This window comes from Salvelinus namaycush, chromosome 26, assembly GCF_016432855.1.
Source record: "Salvelinus namaycush isolate Seneca chromosome 26, SaNama_1.0, whole genome shotgun sequence".
NCBI classification, from domain to species: domain Eukaryota; kingdom Metazoa; phylum Chordata; class Actinopteri; order Salmoniformes; family Salmonidae; genus Salvelinus; species Salvelinus namaycush.
The window spans coordinates 30,643,634-30,660,879 of record NC_052332.1 but is presented as its reverse complement, the minus strand read 5'-3'; the positions used below and the strand labels follow the sequence as shown (position 1 = coordinate 30,660,879).

The following is a 17,246-nucleotide window of genomic DNA, read 5'->3' as shown; positions in this document are numbered from 1 at the left end:
TATAATCCAACCTTCCTCCTCTCTCGCTGAGCTGGTTTGGTCTGTCAAACAAAAGACCAACTCTGTCTGCCTCTCTCCCTCTCTGCCTCCTCCCCCAGAGCTGCTGCCTTCATTAACATGTACCCTCCCAGCCAATGGGCTGAGCAGGGCGGATGACATCATGGGCTAGGGAACAGTAAGCAGCCAGTGAAGAATCCAGCCTGCCAAACAAGACTGAGTTTGGGGTCAGGAAACCGGTCTGACAAGAGAATGGCAATCCTGCACGTAAACTGTCAATAGGACTGTATATTTGAGGATGAACCTACCAGAACACTGGATCCAAAGTCGACACACCGAACAAGAGAATGTCAAGACATATTTCAGGTAATCTCTTGTCTGTGTTTGCAATAGAGGATGTGGATGGCAGAGGGAGGGGGGTGCTTTGTAGCCTTCTTTCTCTTCCTCCCTGCATTCTGCCCTGCTGGAGAGGAGGAGGAGGAGGGGGAGGCAGCAGCTGTGTTGATCTACCTATCACTGTGAGAGGGAGAGAGAGAGAGAGAGCGAGAGAGAGAGAGGGAGAGAGAGAGAGAGAGAGAGGGAGAGAGAGAGAGAGAGAGAGAGAGAGAGAGAGAGAGAGAGGATGCCTGCATCAGTGGATTGGCTTTAAATGTCGTTACTGGCCAGCACAATGTTATCAACCCCCGTCCCCTCCATCCTTCCCTGGATTTTATGGACCCCCTGTGTTTCACAAAAAGCATCTTTGTTGATGTGAGAGTCTGAATCATTGGCGTTTGTCAGGGCCGTGTGTGTATGTGTATGTGCGTGTGGGCGCGAGCCAGCCCTGTAGCAGAGCAGCAGCTGCAGTGGTAACACAGTAACAAAAAGAGGCAATGCTATTTTGGGTGGTGAGGTGTGAGACGGATGGCGGATGGATCTGGGGTGTAGATGCTGGGGATAGATGGGGAGTGATGGATCTGGGGTGTAGATGCTGGGGATAGATGGGGAGTGATGGATCTGGGGTGTGGGTGCTGGGGATAGATGGGGAGTGATGGATCTGGGGTGTAAATGCTGGGGATAGATGGGGAGTGATGGATCTGGGGTGTAGATGCTGGGGATAGATGGGGAGTGATGGATCTGGGGTGTAGATGCTGGGGATAGATGGGGAGTGATGGATCTGGGGTGTAGATGCTGGGGATAGATGGGGAGTGATGGATCTGGGGTGTAGATGCTGGGGATAGATGGGGAGTGATGGATGGTTATTATGTGCACAGGGACAGCCCTTTGTTATCAATGGGATGCTGCCTCTGGACCCACTTTATTTAGGGAGGTTTTTAAAGAGATGATATATGTTGTTTCTCTCTCCACATTCAGACACAGAGAGCAGTGGCTCTGTCTGTCTCCTGGTTTAAACATGGATGTGTGGAGCGCTTTCATGGCTGCCCTGCCAGCTGGGAGATATACAGCGTCTAGTCACCTGACTGAGATGAGGATGGGGGCGGGGAGGAAGTGTGGGTGGGGGCTGCTCCTGTGGGAGCTGAGTTATCCTGCCTCAGCCTCACTGAGGGAGGGAGGGGTATTGGGTCGGTCAGTCATCCAACCATTCTATCCATCACACTGGGCTACTGTTCATTTACACGCTGGCGTCAGAGCAGGATAGAGTAGGGCTGAGAGGACGAGTGAGAGATTCCACCTCTTCCTAGTAGCACAGTCATCCCCATGTTTGTGTGAAGCACAGCCTTCTGGGAAACCTGTTCCCTGTAGGAGAAGAATGCTGGGAAGGTGTCTGGGTGATGGCGGAGATGGGAAGGTGTCTGGGTGATGGCGGAGCTGGGAAGGTGTCTGGGTGATGGCGGAGCTGGGAAGGTGTCTGGGTGATGGCGGAGCTGGGAAGGTGTCTGGGTGATGGCGGAGCTGGGAAGGTGTCTGGGTGATGGCGGAGATGGGAAGGTGTCTGGGTGATGGCGGAGATGGGAAGGTGTCTGGGTGATGGCGGAGCTGGGAAGGTGTCTGGGTGATGGCGGAGCTGGGAAGGTGTCTGGGTGATGGCGGAGCTGGGAAGGTGTCTGGGTGATGGCGGAGCTGGGAAGGTGTCTGGGTGATGGCGGAGCTGGGAAGGTGTCTGGGTGATGGCGGAGCTGGGAAGGTGTCTGGGTGATGGCGGAGCTGGGAAGGTGTCTGGGTGATGGCGGAGCTGGGAAGGTGTCTGGGTGATGGCGGAGCTGGGAAGAGGAGGATGTGGGAATGGAGAAGGAGTAATAGAATGAGGGAAGGTGCTGTTCCCTGTGCGTGTGGGATGTGGTGTGTGTGGGTGCGTGTGTTGAGCTGTGGTGTTGATACAGACATCAGGAGTGTTATATCTATTAATATCCACCCATCCAGCCCAACACCTGCTCCATCTCTCTCAACTCTTCACTCACAACAATGGCACAGAACTAAAACAGCCTCTAGACCTTACATTTCCTCATTGTTGTTATTTTCTATCAGCATGGCCCATAAAATTAGGAACCACTTTAGCTATTGAGAGGATCCTGTGTGTGTAAGAGGTGCAAGGCCTCTCATTGCATATAAACATAGATCCAGCTCCCCATTCTAATTCCCTCTATTTTATTTTAATCTGTCAATGTAGAGCCATAGAAACATTGTGATTATAACAGCAGTTTATTAACAGTATTATCTAGTCTAGTGGAATTGAAGACCTGTTATATCATGACGGTCCTCAGGTTGTTGCTGGGTGACAGACAGAGACAAACAAACAGACAGACAGACAGACAGACAGACAGACAGACAGACAGACAGACAGACAGACAGACAGACAGACAGGCAGACAGGCAGACAGGCAGACAGGCAGACAGGCAGACAGACAGACAGACAGACAGACTGACTGTGTTTTTGGCATGTAGCAGAGGGAGGAAAGACAGGAAGAGATGCTGTGTGTAATAGTCCTTCAGAGAAGATGTGTGTTTCTTGTCTGTCTGGAGTCACATTGTCTGATCCAAGATCAGAAGTTGGCTCTGTCACATCGTTCACTGTGTTGGCAGTCTGGAACACTGGGCCTTATAGGACACATGCATTATCTATGGATGCACCAGCTCTCTCTCTGCTCATACAGATAGACTTATGAGGTTAGGGTTTTATTCCCACCTGCCTGACTATAATGGGCATTATTGAAGAGAACTAAAGGTTAAAGGGCTGTGAGTATGAAAAATGAGCTACGCTGAACCCTTGATTACATACAATACCTGTAGGCAATATATTAATGGATTTGTACCCTGTTCTGACTGATTATAGTTGCCTGTTAAGACCCATCGGCTCTAGTAAGTCAGTGCTTTATATTCCACCCTAGTCCTGAAGCCATGGCTATTCATTTTCTGTTGGACTGGTGGAGATCTGGATAATCAAGACCACCGGTTTCCTCATCCAAACAGTGATGAGGGGTGTGTGCTCGCTCGCGCGCGCGTGTATGTGTGTGTGTGTGTGTGTGTGTGTGTGTGTGTGTGTGTGTGTGTGTGTGTGTGTGTGTGTGTGTGTGTGTGTGTGTGTGTGTGTGTGTGTGTGTGTGTGACAGTGAGGGAGAGGTGGGGGCGTCATAATTGATGTGTAGAACTGAGAGGGGTGCTGCTGAGGCTTATCCCCACAGGAGGGAGGCCGTGTAGAGAGGGGCTTGATAAGGAAATGGATGGATGACCAGACCAAGGAGAGGAGAGGAGAGGAGAGGAGAGGAGAGGAGAGGAGAGGAGAGGAGAGGAGAGGAGAGGAGAGGAGAGGAGAGGAGAGGAGAGGAGAGGAGAGGAGAGGAGAGGAGAGGAGAGGAGAGGAGAGGAGAGAGGACATTAGAGGAGAGGAGACGACAGGAGAGGCGAGAGGACAGTATAAGAGAGAGGAGAGGACAGCAGAGGCGAGAGGACAGTAGAGGAGAGGAGAGAGGACAGTGGAGGAGAGGACGGTAGAGGAGATGAGAGGAGAGTAGAGGACAGTAGAGGAGAGGAGAGAGGACAGTGGAGGAGAGGACGGTAGAGGAGATGAGAGGAGAGTAGAGGACAGTAGAGGAGATGAGAGGACAGTAGAGGAGAGGAGAAAGGACAGTAGAGGAGATGAGAGGACAGTAGAGGAGAGGAGAAAGGACAGTAGAGGAGATGAGAGGACAGTAGAGGAGAGGAGAGAGGACAGTAGAGGAGATGAGAGGACAGTAGAGGAGAGGAGAAAGGACAGTAGAGGAGATGAGAGGACAGTAGAGGAGAGGAGAGAGGACAGTGGAGGAGAGGACGGTAGAGGAGATGAGAGGACAGTAGAGGAGATGAGAGGAGAGTAGAGGAGAGGAGAGGAGAGAGAAGAGGACAGAAGAAGAGAGAGGACAATAGAGGAGAGGAGAAAGGACAGTAGAGGAGAGGACAGTAGAGGAGAGGACAGTAGACGAGAGGATAGGAAAGTAGAGGGGAAGACAGTAGAGGACAGGGTAGAAATGAGGGCAGTAGAGGAGAGAGGACAGTAGAGGAGAGGAGAGAGGACAGTAGAGGAGAGGAGAGAGGACAGTGGAGGAGAGGAGAAGAGGAGAGGAGAAAGGAGACAACAGTAGAGCAGAAAGACAGCAGAGGAGAGGATAGGAGAGGAGAGGAGAGGACAGTAGAGGAGAGGAGAGGACAGTAGAGGAGAGGAGAGAGGACAGCAGAGGAGAGGAGAGAGGACAGCAGAGGAGAGGATAGGAGAGGAGAGGACAGTAGAGGAGAGAGGAGAGGACAGTAGAGGAGAGGAGAGAGGAGACAACAGTAGAGCAGAAAGACAGCAGAGGAGAGGATAGGAGAGGAGAGGACAGTAGAGGAGAGAGGAGAGGACAGTAGAGGAGAGGAGAGAGGAGAAGAGGAGAGGAGAAAGGAGACAACAGTAGAGCAGAAAGACAATAGAAGAGAGGACAGCGGACATTAAAGAGAGGACATTAAAGGAGAGGAGAGGACAGTAGAGGAGAGGAGAGGACATTAAAGGAGAGGAGAGGACAGTAGAGGAGAGGAGAGGACAGTAGAGGAGAGGAGAGGACATTAAAGGAGAGGAGAGGACAGTAGAGGAGAGGAGAGGACAGGACAGTAGAGGAGAGGAGAGGACATTAAAGGAGAGGAGAGGACAGTAGAGGAGAGGAGAGGACATTAAAGGAGAGGACAGTAGAGTAGAGGAGAAAAGACAGTAGAGGAGAGGAGTCCACTGACTGTCAATGCTTTGTGCTCAAACCCAGCTCAGTACTCACTGAGCAGCAGTAACAATCTCCACCCAAATAAACATAACATCTCCTGACAACAGACTATCAAGGCCCACTGTTGCAGCTGAACACAAAGGTCCACTCTCTGGCTCAGGTTGCAACGCCTGGGATTGGATAAGGAGGTTGCAGGACACCTTTTCACTTTTCACAACACTTCCAGCGTGCAGTTCCATGGGTCTCACCCTCATTGACACCTCACACCTTCAGGCCTGACTGTCCACATTAACCACATACTGTTTGCTCCTCATGTGTCACAGCTATTTCAGTAGCCCCTGGCTGCAACCATCACATAGACAACACATAGAACATATACAAACTAGTGGTCAGTTATTTAAAAAAGATATATATATATATTTCACCTTTATTTAACCAGGTAGGCCAGTTGAGAACAAGTTCTCATTTACAACTGCGACCTGGCCAAGGTAAAGCAAAGCAGTGCGGCACAAACAACACAGAGTTACACATGGGATAGACAAACATACAGTCAATAACACAATAGAAAAGTCTATATACAGTATGTGCAAATGTAGTAAGATTAGGGAGGAAAGGCAATAAATAGGCCATAGTGGCGAAATAATTACAATTTAGCATTAACACTGGAGTGATAGATGTGCAGAAGATGATGTGTAAGTAAAGATACTGGGGTGCAAAGGAGAAAAAAAATAACAATATGGGGATGAGGTAGTTGGGCGGGCTATTTACAGATGGGCTGTGTTAAGGTGCAATGATCGGTAAGCTGCTCTGACAGTTGATGCTTAAAATTAGTGAGGGAGATATGTCTCCAGCTTCAGTGATTTTTGCAATTTATTCCAGTCATTTGCAGCAGAGAACGGGGGAAGGCGGCCAAAGGAGGAGTTGGCTTTGGGGATGACCAGTGAAATATACCTGCTGGAGCGCGTGCTACAGGTGGGTGTTGCTATGGTGACCAGCGAGCTGATATGAGGTGGGGCTTTACCTAGCAAAGACTTATAGATGACCTGGAGCCAGTGGGTTTGGCGACGAATATGTAGCGAGAGCCAGCCAACGAGAGCATACAGGTCGCAGTGGTGGGTAGTATATGGGGCTTTGGCGACAAAACGGATGGCACTGTGATAGACTACATCCAATTTGCTGAGTAGAGTATTGGAGGCTATTTTGTAAATGACATCGCTGAAGTCAAGGATCGGTAGGATAGTCAGTTTTACGAGGGTATGTTTGGCAGCATAAGTGAAGGAGGCTTTGTTGCGAAATAGGAAGCCGATTCTAGATTTAATTTTGGATTGGAGATGCTTAATGTGAGTCTGGAAGGAGAGTTTACAGTCTAACCAGACACCTAGGTATTTGTAGTTGTCCACATATTCTAAGTCAGAACCGTCCAGAGTAGTGATGCTAGACAGGCGGGCGGGTGTGGGCAGCGATCAGTTGAAGAACACGCATTTAGTTTTACTTGCATTTAAGAGCAGTTGGAGGCCACGGAAGGAGAGTTGTATGGCATTGAAGCTCGTCTGGAGCTTTGTTAACACAGTGTCCAAAGAAGGGCCAGAAGTATACAGAATGGTGTCGTGTGCGTAGAGGTGGATCAGAGAATCACCAGCAGCAAGAGCGACTTCATTGATGTATACAGAGAAGAGAGTCGGCCCGAGAATTGAACCCTGTGGCATCCCCATAGAGACTGCCAGAGGTGCAGATAACAGGCCCGCCGATTTGACACACTGAACTCTATCTGAGAGGTAGTTGGTGAGGCAGTCATTTGAGAATCCAAGGCTGTTGAGTCTGCCCACAAGAATGCGGCGATTGACAGATTCGAAAGCCTTGGCCAGGTCAATGAAGACGGCTGCACAGTACTGTCTTTATCGATGGCGGTTATGATATTGTTTAGGACCTTGAGCGTGGCTGAGGTGCATCCATGACCAGCTCTGAAACCAGATTGCATAGGGGAGAAGGTACGGTGGCATTCGAAATGGTCGGTGATCTGTTTGTTAACTTGGCTTTCGAAGACTTTATAAAGGCAGGGTAGGATAGATATTGGTCTGTAACAGTTTGGGTCTAGTGTCTCCCCCTTTGAAGAGGGGGATGAAGGCGGCAGCTTTCCAATCTTTGAGGCTCTCAGACGATATGAAAGAGAGGTTGAACAGGCTAGTAATAGGGGTTGCAACAATTGCGGCGGATAATTTTAGAAAGAGAGGGTCCAGATTGTCTAGCCCAGATGATTTGTAGGGGTCCAGATTTTGCAGCTCTTTCAGAACATCAGCTATCTAGATTTGGGTGAAGGAGATGTGGGGGAGACTTGGGCAAGTTGCTGTGGGGAGCGCAGAGCTGTTGGCCGGGGTAGGGGTAGCCAGGTGGAAAGCATGCCATACGTAGAAAAATGCATATTGAAATTCTCAATTATTGTAGATTTATCAGTGGTGACAGTGTTTCCTAGCCTAAGTGGAGTGGGCAGCTGGGAGGAGGTGCTCTTATTCTCCATGGACTTTACAGTGTCCCAGAACTTTTTGGAGTTTGTGCTACAGGATGCAAATTTCTGTTTGTGAAAGCTAGCCTTTGTTTTCCTATCTGCCTGTGTATATTGGTTCCCAACTTCCCTGAGAAGTTATATATCGCGGGGGCTATTCGATGCTCATGCAGAACGCCACAGGATGTTTTTGTGCTGGTCAAGGGCAGTCAAGTCTGGTGTGAACCAAGGGCTATATCTGTTCTTAGTTCTACATTTTTTTATTGGGCATGCTTATTTAAGATGGTGAGGAAAATACTTTTAAAGACTAACCAGGCATCCTCTACTGACGGAATGAGGTCAATATCCTTCCAGGATACCCTGGCCAGGTCGATTAGAAAGGTCTTCTCGCTGAAGTGTTTTAGGGAGCGTTTGACAGTGATGAGGGGTGGTCGTTTGACCTCGGACCCATTACGGACGCAGGCAATGAGGCAGTGATCGCTGAGATCCTGGTTGAAGACAGCAGAGGTGTATTTAGAGGACAGGTTGGTCAGGATGATATCTATGAGGGTGCCCGTGTTTACGGATTTAGGGTTGTACCTGGTAGTTTCCTTATATTATATTAGCTTGCGGTAGTCTATTCATAAACATACAAAGGCTTGTCCCAGCTAGCCAACAGGTTAGTTGTGGCCTGGCTGCTTGTCCAGTCAGTCACTGCTGTTTGTGTTGACTGTGTGTGCTGTACTACCTCAGGACAGGTCAGGATGGGGGTTGGTTGGTGTGTGTAACCCAACGCATGGGGCTTATCTTACATCACCTCAGCCAACTCCTAACAAAAGCTCCAGAAGACCAAGCGCCTTGTCTCTGCCTGCAGCTTGTCAGCTGGCCACCAGAAATGTGATATTACATACAAATAGACCTCCATTCGTCCGTCTACTTAGGATAGTAATTGGTCTTTGAACACTTTGGGCTCTATTTTAACAAACCTAACACAATGGTCAATCTAAGTGCAGGAGGTAGCGCTATAGGTTCAGTAGGGTGTTAGAAATATTTTTGCTATTGACACTGTCACAGTTATCATCGCACTTGCTGCCGTTGGCACGAAAGGGCTGGGTTTTGATGAATAAACACGTTGTGGATGTGTCGAGGCTTGGCCCCTCACTGGCCAATCAGAACGAGCTCCATGTGTCACGTTCCTGACCTGTTTTCTCTTGTTTTGTATTTATTTAGTATGGTCAGGGCGTGAGTTGGGTGGGTTGTCTATGTGTTGTTTTCTATGTTGGGGTTTTGTGCGTTCGGCCTGGTATGATTCTCAATCAGAGGCTGCTGTCAATCGTTGTCCCTGATTGAGAATCATACTTAGGCAGCCGGGGTTCACGTGTGTGTTTGTGGGTGTTTGTCTTCCGTGTCAGTATTCGTGCCACACGGGACTGTTTTCGGTTGGATTCTATTTGTTAATTTGTTTCATTGTAGTGTTCAGTTAATTTTATAATAAATTATGGACACTTTCCACTGGGAAAAAACATTAGTGTTATATGTTTCTAAATACAAAGTATACAGGCACCAAAAGCACACTAGGCTATTCTTGTTCCATGTTCATATGGTTCATATGGTCAGTGTGCATCACAGCTGGATAGGCTGCGTTTCCACTGTCTAAACTCATGCCATAACCAACTGCATTATGCTAAAACCAGCTATTGCTTGGTCTTAAATATCCCTCTCAGTGCTGCCTGAAATCAGCACCATGAATCATGCTTTTAACACACCTCAAATACTTCCACACCGCCTATCTGAGCGCAAGCCAGCTGATATAAGACACGTAATTGCCGAACATGGCGTTAGGGCTGGAAAATGCCAGTGCCGCCTTAACACCAGCCGAAAACTAGAGCCCTTTGGTGCAGACGACCGCTGGGCAATGTGCTCTGCCAGAGTGGAGGAGGGAAGTATTGGTGTATGCTTTGGTCCGAGTGTAGTAGTAAAGTGGCCTAGTCTTAAGAAGTGTGCCTACTCCAGTGTTATAATGTAGTGTGTGGAGCTGTAGTGCTGCAGTGCTGTCAGAGCCACGTCTATGTACTGGATTAGCATGGAGGCCTGAGAGCCATCTGGCCATTTTGCCTGAGAGAGGGGGAGGTGGGGTGAGGAGGGGGAACACTCACACACTTACACATTGAAATATGTAAATATGTAATATCCTCTGTAGCTCCGTTGATAGAGCTTGGCGCTTGGAATGCCAGGATAGTGGTTTAGATTCCCTGGACCACCCGTACGTAAAATGTATGCACGCATGAATGTAAGTTGCTTTGGATAAAAGCGTCCGCTAAATCGCACATATTATTATTATTACTTTCAAATCCTCAATGTTCACTTTCAGGGTTAGATTTAGAGTTTCAGCAGGGCTCCCTGAAAATAGCTCATTGATCATCTGAAACTAACACTGTTATGAGACAGACTTCTCCAACAGGTCAGTGGAGCCTGAGACAGACAGACAGACAGACAGACAGACAGACAGACAGACAGACAGACAGACAGACAGACAGACAGACAGACAGACAGACAGACAGACAGACAGACAGACAGAGACAGACAGACAGACAGACAGACAGACAGACAGACAGACAGACAGACAGACAGACAGACAGACAGACAGACAGACAGACAGACAGACAGACAGACAGACAGAGCAGAGCAGAGCAGAGCAGAGCGGTCCCTGAAGCTGTCTGTCTGTCTGTGGACGATGCTCAAACTAAACTCTGACGATGATGGTTACTACAGGACTCTTTTAGGAAGCACTCTTCCTCTGGGCCTGTTGTTCAGAAGGAGCATATGTCTCTTGGCCTATAGTCAGACACCTGAACCCAGATAGAACATATCAAAGAGCCACAGGTCTGGGTTCGTGGTATGTGAGCAGAGTGTACAAGAGTTTTGTCCACATGCCAAATAGCTAGGTCTGTTTTATCAATCAACACACACACTATGGGGGTTGGGGTTGCTATGGTGAAACGAGCACCATAGCCAATTGTATAGGCAATCCCACAATACTATGTAGATTCACAGTGTGCTAAGAACACTCCATCATTTGTAGAATCTTTGAAAACCAAAGAATAACCCACTCCTCAAAGAGGCACCATATGGCCATAGTCGAATACACGCAAGCATACATGCATGCCTGCACACACACACACATGCACACGTGCACACACACACATACACACACACACATACACACACTCAATGTATACCTCTGTGTATTTTGGATCTCAGTAAGTACAAGCCTCCTCCCCAAACAGCTGTGTTTGTGTGATTACCAGTATCACGAGTCTACAGTGTTACTCATGGACAGATAACACTACTGACCCAGAAGAAATGCCAGGAATGATTATTGTTGTATTATTGTTGAACGGTCATTGGGTGTAGAGACAATACTTATACTAACACTCACACTTGACTTTTTCCCCTCCCTCCCAGCACCAGTAGTGGTGTGTGGGTAAAATCACTGAGGAAGCCAAGCCAAGCCTGTAAAAAAGCCATATTACAACCTATGTTGGGGGGTGTTTTGCTGCACCAGGACAACCCACAGTTGAGCTCAGCTCAACGCTGATTGGCTAATTCTTTATCATTTTCTTATCAAGGGAGGCCAAACGCTTGCTGGCATCAATCAATCAAATGCTACGGCGGCAACATGTTCTACTCTTTTGATCCAGACAGCATCAGATATATGGGCTACACATACTGAGACAGAGGGGTGCTGTTTCACTGTCCAGACAGCATCAGATATATGGGCTACACATACTGAGACAGAGGGGTGCTGTTTCACTGTCCAGACAGCATCAGATATATGGGCTACACATACTGAGACAGAGGGGTGCTGTTTCACTGTCCAGACAGCATCAGATATATGGGCTACACATACTGAGACAGAGGGGTGCTGTTTCACTGTCCAGACAGCATCAGATATATGGGCTACACATACTGAGACAGAGGGGTGCTGTTTCACTGTCCAGACAGCATCAGATATATGGGCTATACATACTGAGACAGAGGGGTGCTGTTTCACTGTCCAGACAGCATCAGATATATGGGCTACACATACTGAGACAGAGGGGTGCTGTTTCACTGTCCAGACAGCATCAGATACATGGGCTACAAATACTGAGACAGAGGGGTGCTGTTTCACTGTCCAGACAGCATCAGATATATGGGCTACAAATACTGAGACAGAGGGGTGCTGTTTCACTGTCCAGACAGCATCAGATATATGGGCTACACATACTGAGACAGAGGGGTGCTGTTTCACTGTCCAGACAGCATCAGATATATGGGTTACACATACTGAGACAGAGGGGTGCTGTTTCACTGTCCAGACAGCATCAGATATATGGGCTACACATACTGAGACAGAGGGGTGCTGTTTCACTGTCCAGACAGCATCAGATATATGGGCTACACATACTGAGACAGAAGGGTGCTGTTTCACTGTCCAGACAGCATCAGATATATGGGCTACACATACTGAGACAGAGGGGTGCTGTTTCACTGTCCAGACAGCATCAGATATATGGGCTACACATACTGAGACAGAGGGGTGCTGTTTCACTGTCCAGACAGCATCAGATATATGAGCTACACATACTGAGACAGAGGGGTGCTGTTTCACTGTCCAGACAGCATCAGATATATGGGCTACACATACTGAGACAGAAGGGTGCTGTTTCACTGTCCAGACAGCATCAGATATATGGGCTACACATACTGAGACAGAGGGGTGCTGTTTCACTGTCCAGACAGCATCAGATATATGGGCTACACATACTGAGACAGAGGGGTGCTGTTTCACTGTCCAGACAGCATCAGATATATGGGCTACACATACTGAGACAGAGGGGTGCTGTTTCACTGTCCAGACAGCATCAGATATATGGGCTACACATACTGAGACAGAGGGGTGCTGTTTCACTGTCCAGACAGCATCAGATATATGGGCTACACATACTGAGACAGAAGGGTGCTGTTGCCCTCGCTCGGATGGTTTCTCTGGTGAGATTCAGCCACTTGTGAATTGACAGAAAAATCTGAAAACACAGAGAGAAATTAAAGATACATTTTTAAATGTATTTATTGTTCAAATATTTGGAAAAGCCTGGCTTCCCTTTGGCAACCATGAATAAACGCCACAGATTACCACTGACTTTGCCCATAGTTAATTTATTCCTACTAGTACTGACTTTGCTGATGGCTATGTACTTACTATGACTGAGATACAGTTGAAGTCGGAAGTTTACATACACTTAGGTTGGAGTCATTAAAACTTGTTTTTCAACCACTCCACAAATTTCTTGTTAACAAACTATAGTTTTGGCAAGTCGGTTAGGACATCTACTTTGTGCATGACACAAGTAATTTTTCCAACAATTGTTTACAGACAGATTATTTCACTTATAATTCACTGTATCACAATTCCAGTGGGTCAGAAGTTTACATACACTAAGTTGACTGTGCCTTTAAACAGCTTGGAAAATTCCAGAAAATTATGTCATGGCTTTAAAAGCTTCTGATAGGCTAATTGACATCATTTGAGTCAGTTGGAGGTGTACCTGTGGATGTATTTCAAGGCCTACCTTCAAACTCAGTGCCTCTTTGCTTGACACCATGGGAAATCAATCACAGAACAACAGCAAAGGACCTTGTGAAGATGCTGGAGGAAACAGGTACAAAAGTATCTATATCCACAGTAAAACGAGTCCTATATCGACATAACCTGAAAGGCCGCTCAGCAAGGAAGAAGCCACTGCTCCAAAACCGCCATAAAAAAGCCAGGCTACGGTTTGCAACTGCACATAGGGACAAAGATCGTACTTTTTAGAGAAATGTCCTATGGTCTGATGAAACAAAAATAGAACTGTTTGGCCGTAATGACCATCGTTATGTTTGGAGGAGAAAGGGGGAGGCTTGCAAGCCAAAGAACACCATCCCAACCTTGAAGCACGGGGGTGGCAGCATCATGTTGTGGGGGTGCTTTCTGCAGGTACGACTGGTGCACTTCACAAAATAGATGGCATCATGAGGCAGGAAAATTATGTGGATATATTAAATCAACATCTCAAGACATCATTCAGGAAGTTAAAGCTTGGTTGCAAATGGGTCTTCCAAATGGACAATGACCCCAAGCATACTTCCAAAGTTGTGGCAAAATGGCTTAAGGACAACAAAGTCAAGGTATTGGAGTGGCCATCACAAAGCCCTGACCTCAATCCTATAGAAAATATGTGGACAGAACTGAAAAAGCGTGTGCGAGCAAGGAGGTCTACAAACCTGACTCAGTTACACCAACTCTGTCAGGAGGAATGGGCCAAAATTCACCCAACTTATATGTGGGAAGCTTGTGGAAGGCTACCCGAAATATTTGACCCAAGTTAAACAATTTAAAGGCAATGCTACCAAATACTAATTGAGTGTATGTAAACTTCTGACCCACTGGGAATGTGATGAAAGAAATAAAAGCTGAAATAAATCATTCTCTCTACTATTATTCTGACATTTCACATTCTTAAAATAAAGTGGTGATCCTAACTGACCTAAGACAGGGAATTTTTACTTGGATTAAATGTCAGGAATTGTGAATAGCTGAGTTTAAATGTATTTGGCTAAGGTGTATGTAAACTTCTGACTTCAACTGTATGTGATTGTCCCACCTAGCTATCTTAAGATGAATGCAATAACTGTAAGTTTAGCAGACACTCTCTGGATAAGATCATCTGCTAAATTACTAAACTTTTTTTTTAAATTGTATACCTTTTGGTTAATTTTGCATCAGAGAAGCAAGTGCAAGACTTCTAGATGGTCAGCAGGTTAGGGATATCGCTATGCCCTTAAGGGAAGAGTTAATTGCACACATACTTACACACTCTCGCACACACACTAGATACTCACACACACTCGCACACACACTATCTTGCACGTGCACAAACACACACACACAGACGCACACGCCACATCCCACCTGTCACCTGTTCTTAGCTGCTGTTGAACTGTGGCTCATTGTGAACCTAATGGGCGTCTAGTGGCTGTAAGCAGAGCAGGCTCAGTATCCCAGCAGCACCTGGAGGAGGAGGAGGTTGGGACTCTGGAAGGAAGGGAGGTGAAGCTTATAGAGACAAAGGCTTATTCGGTATATGAGTCGGAGGAAAAGACAAATCAGAATCACATGGAGTCAATTATCTGTTGATTTTCAAGGAGAACTCCAGACAGCAAGAAATAAGCTTCATCTAAGAGCATACTTGTTTGTGTACATTTCCCTCTAATATTACCGTATCTCTGCTGTCACTGCACTGTGTTCCTAATTAACTAACATAATGCCTGACTGTCAGTTAAAAAAAATAAAACTATACCCTAATCAAAACTTAGATCAGCTATGATATAGCTGCCCTCAGTGGATCAGTGTGAACCTCTAGATCTCTATCTTGTGACTGGTCCCTCTATTGCCCTTGTCTCTGTCAAAGAGAGTCCTTGTTGTCAGTTCAACCCAGGATGGTTTTCTCTCTGTAGGTTCAAGTGAAGAGGGGGGTCAAATTATATTTTCATTCCTTCCATGACATCTGCGGAACAACTCTCAGAGGCTGCCTGGTTTCCATGGTGACCTTGAAAGGGAAATCACGCGAGATGTGAGTGTTTGAGCTGTAAAGAGAAGACATCTGCTGTGGTTTTGCATGTGTGTGGTGGTCTGCTCTCTGCTGTGGGCCCTCCTCTGTGCTGGGAGGAGAGAACGTGGGGAGGGAAGCCTGTTGTTTTGACACGGCTGCTTATAATTTATAGGCTTTCAACTAATGTGTGAAGAGAGCCAACAACTACAGGTTAAAGCATACTGCCTAATGGAAAATAAACCTGGAAAATATCTTGCAGCTCTCACAAAACCAATACATGCTAAACCAGTTATAATTTTAAAAGATAAAGATACAAAAGTGGTAATTGGAAACAACAACGAGATCAATTACAATTTTAAAAAATGTACATTTATATTAATCATAAAACAACAGTGGTATGGATCCTACAGCCTTCTGAGACTCAACAACCCTGAAGCAATTATCAGCAGACAAACAATTATCACTAAAAACAGAGATCACCCAAAATAAATATGAGACACTGTTAAAACATTTGCACAGAGAAAAGCACCAGGAATGGATGGCTTTCCCATACAATTATATTCAACATTTTGGGACAAAGTAGCCCACCTATTTACACAAATGACAACACACATGACACTCAATTCAGTACTTCCTAGTTCCATGTATCAAGTAGTTATCTAGAGAGTCCCCTGCTGATTATAAGTTTAATAAATTGTGACAATAAAATAATAACAAAGTCTTACCAGACTTGATACAAATCAATCAAACAGGGTTTATTAAAAATAGACACTTACAAACAAATGCAAGAACATGTTTCAGTTTAATACAATGCTCAAAAAAACAAGATATAGATTCATCAATAATGGCTGTTGATGCCGAAAGGCGTTAGACCATCTTGAATGGCCTTTTCTTTTCAAAACTTTGGAATCTTTTAACTTTCCAGTTGAAATAATACATTATCTGACGAAATCACTTTAGAAAGGGGCACAAGACGGGGATGTCCCCTCTCCCCCTCCTGTTTGCACTGGTAATTGAACTGCTTGCAGAAGAATAAGACAATACCCAAATGTAACAGGTATCAGTATTGGTAAACATTTATATAAACTAAACTTATTTGCAGATGATTTTTCAATATTGGTCAGGAATAGATCACATGCACATTTGTGGCCTGCTGGAGGTCATTTTGCAGGGCTCTGGCAGTGCTACTCCTTGCACAAAGGCGGAGGTAGCGGTCCTGCTGCTGGGTTGTTGCCCTCCTACGGCCTCCTCCACGTCTCCTGATGTACTGGCCTGTCTCCTGGTAGCGCCTCCATGCTCTGGACACTACGCTGACAGACACAGCAAACCTTCTTGCCACAGCTCGCATTGATGTGCCATCCTGGATGAGCTGCACTACCTGAGCCACTTGTGTGGGTTGTAGACTCCGTCTCATGCTACCACTAGAGTGAGAGCACCGCCAGCATTCAAAAGTGACCAAAACATCAGCCAGGAAGCATAGGAACTGAGAAGTGGTCTGTGGTCACCACCTGCAGAATCACTCCTTTATTGGGGGTGTCTTGCTAATTGCCTATAATTTCCACCTTTTGTCTATTCCATTTGCACAACAGCATGTGCAATTTATTGTCAATCAGTGTTGCTTCCTAAGTGGACAGTTTGATTTCACAGAAGTGTGATTGACTTGGAGTTACATTGTGTTGTTTAAGTGTTCCCTTTATTTTTTTGAGCAGTGTATATTTATGTTAGCTCACCACCAAATACAAAAAAGGACAGACATTTTTCACAGCACAGGTAGCATGCACAAAGCCAACCTAACTAACCAAGAACCAACCAAACTAACCAAGAAACAACTTCATCAGATGACAGTCTTATAACATGTTATACAATAAATCTATGTTTTGTTCGAAAAATGTGCATATTTGAGGTATAAATCAGTTTTACATTGCAGCTACCATCACAGCTACCGTCACAAATAGGACCGAAGCAGCCAGAG

At 46.3% G+C, this 17,246-nt stretch overlaps 1 protein-coding gene across 1 annotated transcript in view; it reads left to right on the top strand.

The window, feature by feature from the left end:
* Positions 1–234: 234 nt before the first annotated feature.
* Positions 235–17,246, top strand: part of LOC120021523 (serine/threonine-protein kinase PAK 3-like) — an 86,043-nt gene continuing 69,031 nt past the window's right edge. The window contains exon 1 of the mRNA XM_038965314.1: positions 235–363. The gene's annotated coding sequence lies outside the window, so the exon portion shown is untranslated. The remainder of the gene's footprint in view (positions 364–17,246) is intronic.